General features: G+C 43.4%; 1 protein-coding gene and 1 long non-coding RNA gene across 2 annotated transcripts in view; both read left to right on the forward strand.

Moving 5' to 3' along the window:
* Positions 1–17,605, forward strand: part of Nckap5 (NCK associated protein 5) — a 788,185-nt gene that overhangs the window by 643,106 nt on the left and 127,474 nt on the right. The window lies entirely within an intron of this gene.
* On the forward strand, positions 4,902–5,701 carry LOC131925210 (uncharacterized). The gene is made up of 2 exons (XR_009383175.1): positions 4,902–5,010; positions 5,277–5,701. It is a non-coding gene; the product is annotated as an uncharacterized LOC131925210 (long non-coding RNA).

Raw genomic sequence — 17,605 nt, forward strand, 5'->3', positions numbered from 1 at the left:
GTGTGTGTGTGTGTGTGTGTGTGTGTGCGCGCGCGCGCATGCTGGAGAGTGCTTGAACATATGTTTGTAGTTATATGCACCTGTGTGCATGCAAAGAAGCCAGAAGAGGGAATCGGGTGTCTTTTTTCCAGTCTTCACCTATTCCTTTGCATAAGGGTGTCTCTTTAAACCTGGGACTTGAATTTTCTCAGCTAATCTGGAAGCCAGCAGGTCCCAGCAATCCTCCTGCCTCCAGTCCCCTAGGAGCCAGGGTTACAGGCATGTACAGGATGGCCAGCTTGTTAATGTGGGTTCTCGGATCTGAATTCAGTTCTCGTAATTATGAACCGAATGCTCTTAACCACCACGCCAGCCGTCTCTTCAGCCTCTTATTTACCATGTTCTGCTTTGACTAAGAACTAGTCCTAACTCTAGTATGTTCAGGACACAGGTGGCAAGAGAAGCATCGCCAGGTCAGCTTGAGGATCAGGAAATCTGGGGTGGGGAGCATCAGGGCATGTGGAGCAGCTAAAGAACAGGGCTGGGGAGATGACTCCATTGCGAAGTGCTTGCAAGCGAGCATGAAGACCCGGTTTCAATCCCTCCTGTTTAAAAAAAAAAAAAAGCCACGTGAGGTGGTAGGCATCAGTAATCCCAGGCTGGAGAGGTGGACACTCCTGTTGTTATTTGTTGGCCAAACACCCTAGTGCTTGTTGGACAAACACCTAGCCTACTTAGCAAGCTCCAGGTCAATGAGAAATACTGCCTCACAAGTCAAGGCTCATAGTGACCTGAAGAATCCCTGAGTTTGTCCTCCGGCCTCCACACACACTAAAACACGCATTCATGTGAACCTGTGTATACAATGCTCTTGCAAACACACAAGCACACATGCATACATATGTATACATGAGCAGGGCAGGAATGCTGTGTGAGTGAACAGAGAGCAAACGAAGTACACACTCTGGCTATCCCCACTTCCATGGGGGCCATCTTAGCAGGAGGTCAGTGTTTGCCCTTAGCAGAAGATTCTTCCCATAATTGCTGTCTGAGAAGCAATGCCTTACAGGACATGTATAGACAGCCCTCTGCGGAGATAGGGAACAAAATACATCGAAATGAGTAGGAGTTTAGTACAAGCCATCCCTAACATGTTGATAGGAAAGCAACTATGTCTTAGAAGTTCTGCCTTAGAGACAGGAGCGATGGCTCAGTGGGTAAAGCTTGTGCAATGCTTCCATGAGGACCAGGGTTTGAATCCCCAGAACACCTGTAAAGCAAGACACAAAGCGTAAACCTGAGAGGGAGGTGGAGACAGACGAACCCCTGGAAGTTCACAGGGCAGCTGAGTGTGCTGAATGCCATGGCACACAAAGAGAGCCTGCCTCAGACAAGGTGGGAGGCATGGACCGACACCCAGATTGACCTCTGACCTCCACATGCACTCCCACCCACATATATGTGCATGTATACACACATACATGCTCACATTATACACACAAATATCGTACATATACACACAAAAGTATTTGTTAAGTACTGCCTTTTTCTTCCTCCCTTACTGTTATATTTGTTCTAGCTCAACTGGACACCTTGCCTGTGATGTCGTACATTCTAGAATTTCCCACTAAGAGCATGAGTCTTTAGTGGAGATGTCCTTCTATTAGGAAACCAGTTGGGGTCTTGTTTTATATGTGCGGTAGAGGACAGACATGTGACCCTGAAGGTAATTGAAGGTAAACAGATTTTAGAAATGAAGCAGATTACTCTGTTTCTGCAAAAATTGGATTTAGGGGATGACTCAGCTGGGAAAGTGTTTGCCCGGCAAGCCCAAGGACTTGAGTCCAGATCTCTAACACTGCCGTGAAAGCTGGGCATAGTTCTGCAGGCCTGGAATCTTAGCTCTCGGGAGAGAGGGGAAGACAGCTAGAGCTCACTTGCCATCTGGTCTACACAGTGAGCTCTGGGTTCAGTGAGAGATCCAGTGTTAAATACCCAGTGTCAGCCTATGGCCTCCACACACATATGTGCATACACAACACACACATGAAATTCATGTTCAAATTCAAAGGTCTATTTTTATGCTCAGTAAACTCACCATTATGGTCTTCTCTGGTACAAACCAAATCCAGTTCCAGCCGGAGCTGGGCTCTTGGGTGTGTAATCTGTGTATTCCACATGGGGGCATAGGAGTGCCCTGTCATTGAGTTAATGCTCCACTCTCATCCTGTTGGAATTCTGTACAGAGGGCTCTGGACTGGGCCACACAAATGATGCTGAGGTCCTTAAAACAGCCAGCATTTCTCAAGGATCCAACACAGTCCAAGTACCTCAGCTGAGGAGTCCTCTCGACCTTCGAAATTCCAGAGTTCTTTCTTGAACTGCAAGCCTTCAATAAGTTCCTAAAAACCAGTAGTATCCTTATTATTCACAAAGGAAAGATGAAGTAGCTTGCCTTCCTTGTACAGAGTCAGGATCTAAACCCAAAATAATGATGTCCAAGGCCACATGTCTCCTTCACTTTTCTGGTCATGGTGTCATAAATGTGGAGGATGGCTAATTTGTGGAGCTGAGCCCTGATTGATTCGGAATCCTTCAAAGTTAACTTTGTAGTTATTATTCTCTGTATTTAAACTATGTCAAACTAATCTACAGTTGGGAGCCACTGAATTCCAGTTAATGGCAGTACAATGACCTGGGCCATGGCTGTGGACCTGGAATTTAGCCAGGTGACCCATGTAGACACTTGACGACATCTTCTGGACTCAACCATTTGGTTTTTGAATACATAATTCACATTTTACAGTGTGACTAATTTTATGCACTCGAGTTAAAGGCTGTATTATTTCACTAGTTTTTGATCAGTAGAAATAGGTTTATGGAGCCACTGCTGTGAGTCGGCTGGCGTAAGGCTGCCCTAGCACACACAGGATCCTGAGTTCAAGGCCAGTACCACATAACCCCAGCATGGTGGCATGTTTGTAATCCCAGCACTGGGAGATAGAAGCAGGAGAATCAAGAGTTCAAGTCTTCTTCAGCTCTGTGCTGAGACTGAGTCTAGTCTGGGATATGTGAGACAGTTGCTTGAAAAACCAAAACCAGAAAAAAAATTTATGAAAAGAAATTTGCTTTTTCACATCAAATAGCTGAAAATTACAATAGAGATATATGTAAGAAATACCTGAAGCCCCTGAAATCATTAACGTGGAGCAATCAAGGAAAAATATTTATAAGCTTCCACAGGCAGCCTGAGACAAAACACTATTGTCTTTAAACCCAGCTGATTGCCAGCAAGTATTCAGAGCAGAGCCTTAATTTTATCACCTTAATTACTTCTTGGGAATTTTAATTTCTCATAGTTGTTCAAATAAGTCTGAGAGCAGTTTATTTTTCTCTCTGGGCTCATTTCTTTGTAATAGTTATTTATAGATCCATAACCAATTCCTTTGAAAAATAAGAACTCACTTTCAGCAGCCTCTGAGGTTGAAAACACCACCCATGATACAGAATGAAAGACGAGCTCAGAGAAAGATTACTGTGCATCTTTGAGAGAAGTTTCCATCAAAGCAGTTTATGAAAATTAATAAATCTTGGGGGATTTGTGAGTATGGAATAATTTTAGGATTATGGTAGCCAGCAACTGTCTCGGAAGAAAATGGAGAGATTATGTTATTTATATTTATGCATAGAATATCTGCTTAATACTTCATGATTTCTACCCTAGGGGATTAAGAATTTCCCTTTTGACCTTCCCCCATGCCTGGTTCACAAACACAGTGTTTACTAACTCCAGACCAGCGTGACGGGAATTAAGTACTTGTAGCTTCTAAAGGAAAACAGTGGAGATGGGTTATGTCTTGTGAAAGATCTGTGTTTGCTGAATTTGTGTGTATGTGTGAGACTATGTTGCTTGGTTATGTGTGCTCATGTATAGCAAGCATATGTACCTGTGCATGCATGTAGAGGACAGAGGTCAATGTCTACGGTCCTCTTCATTGGCTGGCTGCCTTGTTCTTTGAGATATAGTTTCTCACTGAACCTGGAGCTCATCGATTTGGCTAAGATTAGCTAGTCATTAGGCTCCAATAGCCATCTTCTCCTCTCCTTCTCCTCTCCTTCCTTCCCTTGTGCCTTCTACTCTTCTTCCTCCCCTCTTCCTCCTCCTCCTCGTCTTCCTTCTCATTCACTCCCCCTTCTAAGGCTACAGATGTGCGCTGCTCTGCATACTTGGGTGCTAGAGATATGGACTAACATCCTCATGCTTGCATGGCAAGCGCTGTCCCACAGAGCCATCTCGCTAACCCTTTCCTGATTTCTGATGCAATAGCAACTCCTTTTCTGTGAGGCAAGCTTCTGTAACATCATGTTCGTGTGCTTGTTAACAGTGATGCCATGGTGGAATCATGGGAGAGGCTTAGCTTGGAAACCCAGAGCAATCTGAGTTGCAAGTCTGGCACCCTTTCTGTCTCAGTTTCCCCTAATATGCCTGAAAAAAAAAAGTTGCAAGTTTGAGATTTAAATATGGAATCTATTTTGCAAATGATAGAAAAATAAAAACCAATCCACTCAACTTGAGTCCTACACAATGGTTAGAAACTGTCGTTTGCCAAGAAATGATTTAGCCTCCTGAAACATATTTCATAGCTAATCCTTTAATGCCTGTTTTACATATTACCCTTCCCACTGTTAATATTGAGCAGTATTGTATGCTAGTAATTCCATGTCCTATATTTCAAATTGCTATTAGGAAGACACATAAATAACAATTTTCAACTGCTTGTTTATAATACCATAAAGCATTTCTTACCGTGGGGGTAAAGGAACAGTGGATTTTAAAAATTACTTTGGGGACAAAGCCACAGGGAAGCTGTGATGCCGACTTTCGCCTTTCGCCAACAGAGTCTACAAGGCCAGTGGAAGTCACGCTTTGAAAGCAGGATCATCAACTTAGTGTGAACCCCCAAGAGAAGGGAGACTGGCTTTCACTGAACACTTAGACAGTGTGGCTGTGTGTGTCACACACCTGCACAGGTGCTGTAAGATGTGTGGGATTCCAGCAGTTAGCCCTACCTGTTAAAAGGGGACCTTCTCCTCCTCCTCTCTCTGTTCTTCATTTTTCTCTTCTTCACCTCCTCTACTTTCTCCTTCCCTTCTTTCTCTGCTTCTCTTCTTCCTCATCCTCCTGCTCTTCCCTCTCTCTCTCTCTTACCTGTCCTCTTCCTCCTATCCCACCAATTTTCCTCTTCCTCCCCCTCCTTTTCTATCTGCTCCTCTTTCTAATGGCCTTTCATTTTTAGGCAACGAAAGTGTACCAGTGTCTGCACACATATGGATGTGATGTTTCTATACATGCCTACGTTGTACAATGTTCACGTCAGAGGAAGCCATCTGTCCCCTCAAGCCTGTCTCAAGTCTCTAGTGAAAGCCTTTGAAACCTTTTCTTGCAGCCGGTGGAGGAGGAAGTACCTACTGTGTGACAGGAACCCTCCTGTGTGACAGCACACCGGAGCTGCCTTCTCCTCTGGAGCTGTACCTGTGAAAGCCTCGCTGTACTTTTTGGTGTCTGGTTTCTCAGCCCATGGCTAACACGTAGAACACCATAGAACACCGTGGTGTTACTGGGAGTTCTCATACAACTTTAGAATCAGGATCTACACATCTTCAGAGCTTATAGGTCTTTGTATAATTCAAGCTTACAACATATTAAAGACCACAGATTGTATCCTCTGCCTCTCTTTTAAGGAGTAAAGGTACCAAGAGGGAGTAAATGTTATATAAATGCCCAGTACAATTTCTGTGATGTCTCTTTTTCTAGACCATAGGTTCTCATGGGTCACAGCCCCTTTAGTGTTGCATATCAGATATCCTGCATATCAGGTATTTACATTACAATTCATAACAGTAGAAAATTACAGTTATGAAGTAGCAATGAAAATAATTTTATGGTTAGGAGTCACCACAACATGAGGAACTGTATTAAAGGGTGGCAGTATTAGGAAGGTTGAGAACCACTGTTGTAGACCTTTTGTTTGATGCATAGGTACGGACATGAAGGGCCATAGCCAGGTTCATCATCAGGGGAACAGTTGAGATGGATAAGGTTTAGAGAGGAATGCAGGTATTCAAGGAAGTGATTGAGTCACATGCTAGCTCTGCCACTGTAGCTGTTCTCTGTGAGAACTAACACAGTCCTTTGTCTTCTGAGGTACCTCCCCACATTGACCACCCCTAAAATTCACCTTGGTGCTCTTGCTGAAATATTTTGTAGAATATGTTAGGATGTCGCTCCCCCTTGAACCTCTGCACAGAAATGCCCAGTAAGACCTTTCTTTCATTTTTTAGTCTCAGTAAGGTCAGGATGTTCCTATGGCCCCAGATTCTTGTTGAATTTTGACCTGAGGCCTGGATGTGTAGCTCAGTTGGTAGAGTCCTTGCCTGGCATGCACAAAGCCCTGGTTCCATCTCCAGGAAATCTCCTATGGAAACTGACATACCTAGAACGCAGCAAGTCTTCACTCAAGTGTTTGCTACTGTTCAGCTTAGTTTCCTGTTTCAGTTAGGTCCACATTCGAGAACAGAATTGTGTTTCCTTGGGAAAAAAATGGAGAGAGGCCAGGCCGTGGTGGCGCAAGCCTCTAACCCTAGCACTCAGGAGGCAGAGGCAGGCACATCTCTGTGAGTTCGAGGCCAACTTGGGCTACAGAATGAGTTCCAAGAAAGGCACAAAGCTACACAGAAAAACCTTGTCTCAAAAAACAAACAAAAAAAATGGAGAGAGTTAAGAAAGTAAAAGTATTCAGTAAAACCAATCATAATATATGGCTACTGGGGGATGGACATTTTCTTTAAGTGATGTGAGTTCTTGTAAGTTGCCTATGTTTCTGTAAATAACCCTTTACCCACTTCTCTGTAAGCAATATCAGTAAAACTCATTGAGTCACACCCAAAAGACATGGACGTTCTAAGACCATTTGGGAAGAGGAGGGAATCAGCAGGAGGGGAGGGAGACAAAAGAGTGATAACGGGATGTTTATAGTCAAATATATTATATGTGTGTATGCAAATGACAGTGAAATCATTTTAGCTATAATTAATAAATGCCAGTAAAAGCATTGTCAAACCACTGTACTATAACAATAATGATAGTAAAATAGCAATGAAATATTTTTTAAATGAATGAACCATGCTTGAGTCTAGACAGCAAAGATATATTGGGTTTGAAGTTTTTTTTTTTTTAATTCTATGCAGTCCATTTCATTGTCTAATTAATTTATATTGTTATTTTAGTAAATTATCCCTGACAGACCATCATTAAGTAAATTTAATTGAGTAGAATTATAAGCCTGAACTCAGTAATCAGGCTGCTGGGCTTCAAGTACTAGTTACGAGACCTTCATTCCAGCAAGACATTTTAACTCTTGGATCAGTTTCTTCACTCACAAGGTGGGGTTGAAAATAACAGTTTAAATCATCTAGACAGAAAAAAAACAATCACCATGGCAACATAATTCACCCGATGGGAATGGACTTGAAACAGAAGCTTAACATTTTAGGCTGAAATAAGCAACTTTTATGAGACTTGTTTTGTAAATGATACCAATGGGATTATTAATACCCTCTGTAATGGGAGAGGGGAAGTGAGTATCTGGGGAAGCATGTAGACTGAGGCGGGAGGCAGATCCCAGAGAAAGCCCCCCCCCCCCCCCCCCCCCCCCCCCCCGTTCTACTACTTTCTGTGATAGACAGGGTCCTGTGACTTTGGGCAGCTCCCCTGGTGTCTGTCATCTTAACTTCCTGCTCCCTAAAAATCGAAGATCCCAACTTCCGCATGGTAACATGGCCCTTTGTGAGGTAAACTCAGGCATAGGACTGCACACGGTGTCTCTTTCCACCCCAGAGCAGGAGGTAGCTCATTTCTTCCTAATCAATGGTACATTAAACCCCAGGGTCTATCAGTGAGGGTTCTATCAGGTCTGGGGAAGGAAGGGAGGTGGGGGCGGGGCGCACGTTCATCTTTGTTTCCTCCTTCTAATCTGTGTGGTTCAGTGAAATCAGAAGGGAAATTCAATGCCCCAACTATAAAAAAGCAGAAAGCTTCTGAAAAGTCAGGACTTTTTCAAAACTAAAACATGATTAAAAATGCAAAAAAGCAGTGTAGATAATTTTACGGAACAGCAGGGGCGATTGGGAGGCACTTATTAAAGAACCTGTTAAAGTAATTAGCGATAAAAATGGAAATTTGAGGCATTTCTGTATCTCTTAGATCCCAGAATAAGTTCAGGCTGCGCTGAGTCACTTCCTCCCTCTGATCTGCTTCAGAGCCAAAAGACAAAGGGACACTGGGAGAGGCTGCGGACTGAGGGCAAGCCCCAGCCACCTTCAGGAAGTGCTTCCCCCACTTGCCCACAGGTCTGCCCCAGAAGCCCCAGCCCCCCATCAGGTTTCATAGATTCTGTCACTCTGAGATTGGGCTGTGTCTGAAGAATTCCTGGTGGGTTTTCATTTTGTTGAAAGACCCTGTCAAAAAAGATCTGGAGTGACAGCGGAGTCCCTCCTGCACAGAGTCACTATGCAGGTCACCACCTGCCACACACACTGTATTGTGCTATTAACACACAGTGTCTGTCACCTCCCCAAATACCTCTTGTTCTACCATAACTTCTTTTTTTGTGAGATAGGGTCTCCTGTAGCCCAGATTGGCCTCCACCACTCTATGCAGCTGAGAATGACTTTGAATTTCTGATTCTCTTGCCTCCCCTTCCCAAGTGGTGGGATTACAGGTATTCACCATGTACAGTCTATATAGTGAATGCCAGGGTCCTGTGCAGGGCTTCATGCATGCTGGTAAACACTGTACCCACTGGTCTACAGCCCAGCCCAGCCCCTCTGCCATAATCTCTGTTGCTTGTTATACCTTTAGAATTCTTTAGAATTTTCCCCTCATCTGTTCAGTTTAGACACTTCATTGATCTCATAAGCTGAAGGAATGACCTTCTATATGTCTCCCATAGTTCACAGTCAGGATTCTGCACACAGTAGAGGCTTCATAGATGTTTCTAGATGCAGAGGAAGTTCCTAATGGAACTGTTCTCATCCATCTTCCCACTGGTCCTCACCTGCAGGTCTTCAGGACACCATTCATAGGACTCTGGTAGATAGGACCAGTACTAAATGTTCTACTCATTCTCCTGTTATGGAAGACCTCAGAGGAACTTTGTAACCATCAGAAGCTCCACTCTTAGGCAGCCACTAGATAATCAGGTTGTCATGGCAATGGGGAACCTTGAAGATGGTTTTGAATATAGTGGTGGAATGATTGTTTTCAAAAGCGTTTTATAATTTGGGATCCCAAAGAAGTAGAAAAGAGAAGGGAAAACCATGCCATGTACCAAGACCCCAGCCAAAGTGAGGCAGAATGCTCACTGAGGCGAATAGAAATGTTTTCAGGGAAAATAATCATTGTGGCAAGGATTATTGTGATAGACCTTAAAAATTAATTATAAAAGTTAGACTCAAGTGAGATCACACCATGGGGGATATATCTATTAAATGTCTTCCAGAAGAACGTTTGAAAGGCATTCTCTCTGTATCTGTCAGCAAGATGGCAAGGTTCAGATAATATGTTTTTATCTTTATATCCCAAAATGGAAAGTAAGTCATAATTAATTAAACATCAGCCTTTACCAAAAAAGATTGTTCTGTTCTAGGCTCAAATTTTTGTGAATCTAAGAAATGACCATTCAATACTCCGTTATATAATATAAAGTTATATAATATTCAGTTTTATAATAAATTCTTAATGTATTAGAACCAAAACCCATGAAATGCAAACCCGAGAATCTGCAGCCATGACTCTTGATGGAATTTAGAAGGGCTGGCGAAAATCATATTTCTGAGAGGGACAAAAAACGTAAGTCTAGTATATGAGGCAAAAATGTGAGGGGTTTTGTTTTTGTTTTTTTTGTGTGTGTGTTGTTGGTTTCTTTTCTTTCTTTCTTTTTTGTAGGGGAAGATTGTTTGTAAAGTAAAACTTCCACACAGAAATTATACTCTTCAGACTAAGTTATTTGGGGTAATTTTATTGAGCTTCCTTTGAACAGTCGTCACAGCTAACTATGAAAATTGCTCTATTACCCTGCAGAAGGGATAAAGTGTCTCCATCAAGCTCCATCCAATTCACAGCCATATTGGAAACACTTCTCTTAGACATAGCACACAGATACGTTACAGCTCATGCACACGATAGGACACTTCAGGATGCTGGCAGTATCCGAAGGTGCTTAACGTCCTGAGACCTCTCTCCAGGTTTGCCCCGTTGTGTGGGGTTGGAGGGAGGAAAGTACCGCACAGGACTGTCTGCACAGCGGCAGCGTAGGACTCAGCCAGAGAAATGGAAACGGGCTCCTAGAAGCTCGTTTGGAGGCATGAGATGGGACCGCCACTCTGAAGGGAATGCGAGCCCAGTTACAACTAAACTGTAGCTGAAGTCAGCAGTCACAGGAGGCCAGTAAGAATGTGCAGGGGGTAAGCGTACTTGCCACCAAGTCTGATCCCTGAGACCCAGGTGGTGGAAGGAGGGGACCAACTCCTGAGCCATCGTCCTGACTTCTTCGTATGGACTGTGACGTGTGTGTGCTCACCCAGGAAGCACGCACAAGCACACAGACACAAAAAGTGATTATAATTTTAAAACTAGAAAGGAGAAAAAGATTTTAAAAGAGATCAGTTCAGGATCCAGATGTGTCATCAGATGTGAGGGGGGGTGAACAGTAAGCAAGTTCAAGTCCAAATGAGCAGCCAACCAGTATTACAGAGGCAGGGCAGGTGAGGAGCAGATGCTTAGACAGAGGTGGCAGGGGTCAGGTGCTGAACCGTGATAACAGTAGTGAGTGGAGAAGTCCCAGAAGTCCCTTCAGTCCTCTGAATTTCCCATCCGCCTTCCAATGTGTTCCCACTGTGACTTACTCTTCTTATTGCTGTGACAAAAATCCCTGACAAAGGCAACGCAAGGAAGGAAGGATTTATTTTGGCTCCCAGATTGAGGGTGCAGCCTATCAGGGTTGAGAGGGCAGAGTGGTAGGAATGGAAGGCAGCTGGGGGTCTTACACTCATTAGAGAGCACTCAAGAGTGAAGCTGGTGCTCAGCATGCTGCTGCTGCTGCTGCTGCTGCTGGTTCTTCTTCTTCTTCTTCTTCTTCTTCTTCTTCTTCTTCTTCTTCTTCTTCTTCTTCTTCTTCTTCTTCTTCTCCTCCTCCTCCTCCTCCTCCTCCTCCTCCTCCTCCTCCTCCTCCTCTTCTTCTTCTTCTTCTTCTTCTCCCTCTCCCTCCCTCTCTCCTCTCCCTCCCCTTCCCCCTGTTCTTCCTCCTCCTTCCCCTCCCCCTCCTCCTCCTTCGTTCTCTCTCTCTCTCTCTCTCTCTCTCTCTCTCTCTGTCTCTCTCTCTCTCTCTCACACACACACACACACACACACACACACACACACACGCACACACACACTAGGACCTCAGCCCATGGGATGGTGCTACCCACAGTTATGGTGGTTCTTCTCAGTTAAACCTCTTTTGGAAACACCCTCATGGACACACCCAGAATTGTGTTTCCATGGTGATTCTCAATCCCCTCAAGTTGACAACTGAGGTGAACCGTCACAAGCATATTGAGAGCAGTGGTCAGGGAAAGGTGGCGGGTAGACTTAGAACTAGCTCATGTGACAGGAGCAGAATGGTCTGCTCCATCTCACTTTGTACTTAAGACAGGAAATGAAACAGCTGTGGGAAGAGAGGGCTTCTCTTCCCACTGAGATTCTCTCCAGGAAAAAAGGAAGAGGGCAACTCCGGTACATAACACAGGACTACGGGTTGAATGTGGGGTAATTATAGTTTTCAGCAAGTTAACTAAATCAGGGTGTTAGATGACAACAGGTTAAAATATTATCCATAGGGCTGAAGAAACAGTTCAGCTAAGAGCACTGACTGCTCTTGCAGAGGACCTGGGTTTAGTTCCCAACACTCACGTGTGGCAGTTCACAGCTGCCTGTAACACCAGGTCGAGGGAGATCAGGTACCTTTAGCCTCCAAGGGCACATGCACTCGCATGGACATACACAGTTAAACATAGTAAACACAAATCTTTAAGAATATTCATCCCCACCCTCTGTTGCTGAACTTAAATATCCATGGTGGTGGAGCCCATTATTCTGCTACATTCCTTGCTTATTCTCATGTGCAGATATTTGTCTTTGTGTGTGGTACATGAGCTTGTGTGGATACACTTGTCCCTGCATGAGGATGTGAGAAGCAGAAGTTGACATGCAGATGTCTTCCTTTACTGCTCTCTACCTTATTTTCATTTCTATTCTTACTGGTGTGTGTGTGTGTGTGTGTGTGTGTGTGTGTGTGTGTGTGTGTGTGTATCTCTACCTTATTCTTCACACTGGTTCTATCTCTGATCTTGACACTCAACATTTCAGCTAGACTAACTAACTGGCCAGCAAGCCCCAGGGATCCTCTCCATGTCTACTGGTCAGCTCTGGGATTACAGAGATGCATTCTGTGCCTGGCTTTCTATGTGTTCCTGGGGATCAAAACTTGGGTCCTCATGCCTGTGTCTGCTGAGCCATCTCTGCTGCCCCAGGTGCTCCCCTTTTAATAGAGGAGGGAAATTGTGCACATGATTATAAGGTTAGATTATTATCTTAAGGAATATGAATGAGGAAATGGGAGTCATGGCTACATTATCCTTTTGTTTTTTTGTTTTGGTTTTGGTTTTTTAACTCTAATGCTAAGCTATTAGCTTCTGAAGTCCTGGCAGGGAAAAATGTCACACCCTCCTTTCCAAACTTGAAGAAGTACAACGGTAAAAATAAAAGCTGTTTATCACTTTCTTTCCGTGGTTCGCCCAGCACATTTCCCAGTGTTCCCCAGACTTCTCAGACGAAAAGCTCAGCTTTGACCTCACCTTGTACCACTAAATAAAGTCGTGGTGTCTTCCTGGCTTTAGCAATCACTACCTTGAAGTTAAGACATCATCATATACTGAGCCCAAACCTAGAGGCAGAATGCTGTTAAATGCAATAAGCCTTCAGTGAGCATCTGAGAAAGGGCAGCATGGTGAATAATGGGAGAAGTGTAATGGAAAAGTCTGGCCCTCCAGCCTGGCTCCGCTGGCTCTCATCTCTGCTATCCACAGCCATCATTAACCACACAGCTGCAGAATCAGTCCTTGCCACTCTCAAGGGAACACTCACCTTGATCCCAGATGAAGGACAACCTATCCTTGGCACCGTCGGTTGAAGAGAACATCCCTAAGCCTTGTCTTCCAGATGCAGACCTGTGCAGAGCATAGATCTGGCTGCCTGAGGACTACTGAACACACACACACACACACACACACACACACACACACACACACACACACACACCAAGAAAATACTGAGCTGATGTGTAACTTGGATACCAGTTGTCCTTACTGTGTCCTTGAGTCTGCACTTGGTATTTTATGCCAGTGTGAAGGATGTATCTTGGCTATGAATTGTGATACAGCTTAGCTCTTCAAGAACTTCACTACTTCTACTCCTGCACACAGTGACTGTTGTTGATCTCACTGAAACAATGCTGAAACTTGTAGTATAAGCTCTCACATTACTCTGCTGCTGATGCAGTTATATATAAGCATATAAATGTGTGCATATACATATACACATACACATACCTATATATTGTTCTAGTCAGGGTTAACTGCCAACTTGAAATAGTCACTTGATGAAAATAGTCTCCATTGAGTAATGGTCTTTATCAAGTTGGTCTGTGGACATTTCTATAAGAGATTGTCTTGATGGATGAAGGAGAGCCCAGTATACTATGAGTGCCACCTTTTCCTGGGCAGGTAGTCCTTGGCTGTATAAAAAAGATAGGTAAGCATAAGGCTATGAGTGATCCAGTTAGCAAGCTAGACTGTGACCTGGAAGTATAAGCCAAATAAATCCTTCCCTCTCTTACATTATTTTGATAAGAGTGTTTCTATCCCAGCAACAGATAGGAAACTAGAGCATATACGTGTGTACACTTTTGTTGAATGTCTACTCTGCATACTGCCAAGTGTTTATTGTAGTTGAGGGCAATATCAGCCAGGTAAATGTTATCTGTGATAACAAATAAACCCCAAATGAGTCATACTCAAGCCTGGTAGGCATTGTGCCTCCTCATATAAAGTTCAGTGGAAGTATTTTTGGTCCCAGAGTGACTGTCTTCCAGCTATTGACTAGAAATACAAATTGCCTACATTTGGGTGGCTCCATTTCCAACAACAGGTTGTTGTTTTTGGATTGACTGAATTAAGCCAGTGGAAGGGGAAAAACACATAGAGACCATTTAGGAGATGTTCCTAAACCAGAGAGAGAAGGCAAACATCACTCGCTCATATTCCATGAGTTAAAACTATGTGTCATTTTGTCAGCTCTATTTGCAAAGGATTATGGGAATTGAAGTCCACCTGTATGTCCAGAATGAAGAGTGTTAAGATTCTATGACAGCTAATCAATCCCTTCCTCAGAGAAGAAACAGAAATGTAGGGCTAGATCTTCATTCTCATGGACATGATCTTCTGGGGGATCCTAGAACGTAGGGTGGGAAGTGTTACAGGAATTGTTCAGGTCCAGTAATGGTGTACAACAGATAACATGTCAGAGGAAGAGGACAGAGTGATCATCTGGATGGGAATTCATCTGTGTCTAGGATGGATATCCTTTTAGATGGGGTTGTTTGCAGTGCACTCCTGAATAATGAGTAGCAAGAGCAGGAACAGAGTGCCACAGGATGGTGGGTGAAAACATCAACTCAGAATAGAGAGTGTGCTTCTGACATAGAGGGACCAAGCTGGCAAGAAGGGAGGGTGGGATTGTCCTGACCAAGGAAGGAATTTGAGCCAAAGGTTCTTCCAGCTCTGTCCTGGAGACTGGGAGATGTAAGGCTGGGAGTCTCTATTTCTGAGGCCAAGTGGGATCCTGGTTAGTAAGATCAGGTAACAGATGTTGCAGGGTCAATTAAAAAAAAAAAAGGCTTTCTGGTGCACAGTTCCAGGACATCGTCCAGTATGGTGGGGAAGTCAATGTAGCAGTAGTGTATGGGTGTACCTCTATGTCTGGGTTTGTGTCTGTGTCTGTGTCTGTGTCTGTGTCTGTGTCTGTCTGTCTGTCTGTCTGTGTGTGTGTGTGTGTGTGTGTGTGTGTGTGTGGCTTTGCCACCGTTTATATCATATATATATATAGGAACTTTCTAGATTTTCAGGTTAAAGATTTGAAATTTAAAGTGGTTCACATCAGAAATTGCATCCAGAGGGACCCTACCAGTGAACATGAACTATAGATAAGTTGTGTTGGAGAATTTGAATTTAATTAGGCATTCTGGCTTACTCTCTTTGACAGTGGCCTTAGTTAAATTTTCCATGAGGGTTGGGGAGGTGGCTCAGTGCACTGGCCTTGCAAGCCCGAGGACCTGAGTTTGAATCCCTAGAACCCATGTAAAGCTGGACACATCTATAATCTCAGCCCTCCTACAGGGAGATAAGAGGCAGAGACAGTCGAATGCCTGGAGGATCTGGTGGGGGTTGTGGAGAACAAGAAGCCTTGTCCCAAGCAAAGTGAGATAAGAGGCCGAGACAGTCGAATGCCTGGAGGATCTGGTGTGGGTTGTGGAGAACAGGAAGCCCTGTCCCAAGCAAAGTGGAAAGCGAAAGCTAGCATGTACAACTGTCCTTAGATCACCACACATGCGCTGTGGCACATTTGCTTCTGCATACACCACACGCACACGCACACGCACACACACTCCTGCTGCCCTGACTTCCCCACCATAATGGGCTATACCCACGAACTGTGGACAGAACAAAACAAAACTTTCTCGCTTAAGTTGCTTTTGCCAGAGTATTCTTTTGAAGCAATTAAAAAAAAGAGACTAAGTTCCTATTTCAAGGGAGTAAATTGACCAACTGGATAAAAACCAGTGGCACAATGCATCATTGAAGAGGGTAGGTTTTGACACACACATACTCATGCAGTATGTGAAAGGGTGACATCATATATCTGAGAAGAAAGAGTGAAGCGCAGTCATGAACTGAATGAGAAGTCAGCTATCTAATCTACAGAGGACTCTTCCCTCAAATCACGTGATCTACCACTCAAAAATCACCATTTCTTTGGTTTAATGTCATTTCCCATAACTGCTTCTACTGTTTGCACATTGATAAATGTATCCTTAGGTCTTAAAAAAAATATAATTCATTTGGCACTCTCTCAATCTCTTAAACCTATATATGGGTGGAAAAGAGTCTAAGAATATCTTTTTCTTTCTGGACTGTAATGAGCATTAATTGGGTACTCATTGAATATAATACACTATGACAGGTTCTGATTAGTTAACAATAGGGAAAATTCCAACGTTACCCACAGGCATCTTAGATTTCAGACAGAACTTGAAAAGGGTATTATAAAAATCATGCAGAAGTAGTACCTTCTAGTTACCTATTGGAGTCTTAGTAGTCTTGAAAACTTTGAATTTCCTTAGCAACAGGCAGCAAGTTTTGAAAGTGCCTCTATAGATACATAGAGAGGAAAATGATACAGGTGTGAAACAAACAAGCCAACAGGAATTTGAAACTGTTGATAGGGACAACTGGTCTACCTAGAACAGGAAAAAAAATATCATTACCATTGCATTAGAATGAGATATATCCCTGCTACAGTATACATTGTTCAAGAGGTATCCTTCAAAGGTTTTTTGAGTGAATAGCCAACTGAGTGTACAGGGTTCTCATGAAAGTTTACTCTGATAATAGAAGCAGATAGATTACAGTCATCTTAACAGAACTTATATTTCCTAAGACAACACAGCCAATTTGCTGGCACAAAATGACCTGCAAGGCCAATCCTGCAATCTGAAATGGTCCTAGCATTCCCTGCTGGAAAAAATCTAAGTGTTTTTTCTTTCTATCTATCTGTCTGTCTATCATCTATCTATCTATCTATCTATCTATCTATCTATCTATCATCTATCTATCTTTTTCTTTCTCCCTCCTCTCACATGTGTGGGAGGTGTTGTGATTTATGTGTTGGGGGAAAGCATGCATCCCACAGCTTGCATGTGGCAGTTAGAGGATGATGTCAGGTGTTGGGCCTCACCTTCCACCTTGTTTGAGACATGGTCTCTTATTCTTCACCACTGGGTGTGCCAGGCTAGCCACCTATGAGAGATCCTCCTCTCCCCATCCCTCATCTCAGCCTAGGATTATAGAATTATAAATCCTTGTGCTACCATGTTCATATTTAAGTGGATTCTGAGGATCCAATCTCAGGACCTCACACTGCTGCTGCAAGCATTTCATGAGCTAGCTCCCCAACCCTTGGATCAGCCTTTCTGTACAAGTCCACTCTGTGACACAAAGGATCTTTTTGGCCCATTATTTACTCACTTGGTTCGAGTTTTGATGTCTAAAATCGTAAAAGTTGTAAGACAAACCAGGATACAGAAATCATTTTTAAAATGCCACCAGCCTGGCAGAAACATGACACATAAATCATAGGTTTTATTGTATTTGCAATTAAACAAATCAAATTTAGTGTCCACTGGAAAGC

The sequence above is a fragment of the Peromyscus eremicus genome, chromosome 15 (assembly GCF_949786415.1).
Source record: "Peromyscus eremicus chromosome 15, PerEre_H2_v1, whole genome shotgun sequence".
Lineage (NCBI taxonomy): Eukaryota > Metazoa > Chordata > Mammalia > Rodentia > Cricetidae > Peromyscus > Peromyscus eremicus.